The following is an 810-nucleotide window of genomic DNA, read 5'->3' as shown; positions in this document are numbered from 1 at the left end:
TTTTTTTTAAACTTCTGTAGATTTGTATTTGTTATATGATGGTGGTTGGATTGGATTCACTTTATAAAACAGACATTATTTTGAAATTAATGAGTTTATTTATTTATTTATTCCATTTTGTGTAAGTATTGGAATTTGTGATCAAGGTCGAATGGGTATTTCATTGATAATGATGGTATTATATACAAAAAAGGAGAATATTTCTCCATAAAGAAAGCTATTCAGAAACCTAATACAAGAAAACTGATTTTTCACGTCAAGGAAAGAATCTAACAAATAAAGATAAATACAACAAATACAATGAAGGAAAGATGTCTAAAGGGTATGTCTATTTCTCCTCAAGTTGGAGAGTGGAGATCATGGACCAAATTGCCAAAGAGATTTTGAAGGTCAAATTTTTCAAAGATTTGGTGAGAATGTTTACGACTTGGTGCCTAGAAGGGACGAAAGAAGGTTGGTTGTGGCTAGAAATAATCTCTATCTCTATATGCTTTGTTCTCTCGTGAAAAATAAGATTGAAAGCAATATGCAGAGCTGCCAGCTTGTCGCAATAAAGTGCAGCATTGTGACATGGCACTCGAAGATCAGATAGCAATTGTTGGAGCCAAGTGGTTTCATAAGTAGCAGATGCCATAGCACGATATTCGGCTTCTATAGAGGACCATGAGACGATATCTTGTTTCTTGGACTTTCCAAGATATAGAGTTTGTGCCAAGAAAAGTACAATAACTGGTGATGGATCGGCTTGTAGTAGAACAAGCAGCCCAATCAGAGTTAGGGTAGGCCGTTAAGACTAACGGACTAGTCTTG

The sequence above is a fragment of the Macadamia integrifolia genome, unplaced genomic scaffold (assembly GCF_013358625.1).
Source record: "Macadamia integrifolia cultivar HAES 741 unplaced genomic scaffold, SCU_Mint_v3 scaffold2064, whole genome shotgun sequence".
Taxonomy (NCBI): domain Eukaryota; kingdom Viridiplantae; phylum Streptophyta; class Magnoliopsida; order Proteales; family Proteaceae; genus Macadamia; species Macadamia integrifolia.
This window is presented reverse-complemented; position numbering follows the sequence as displayed.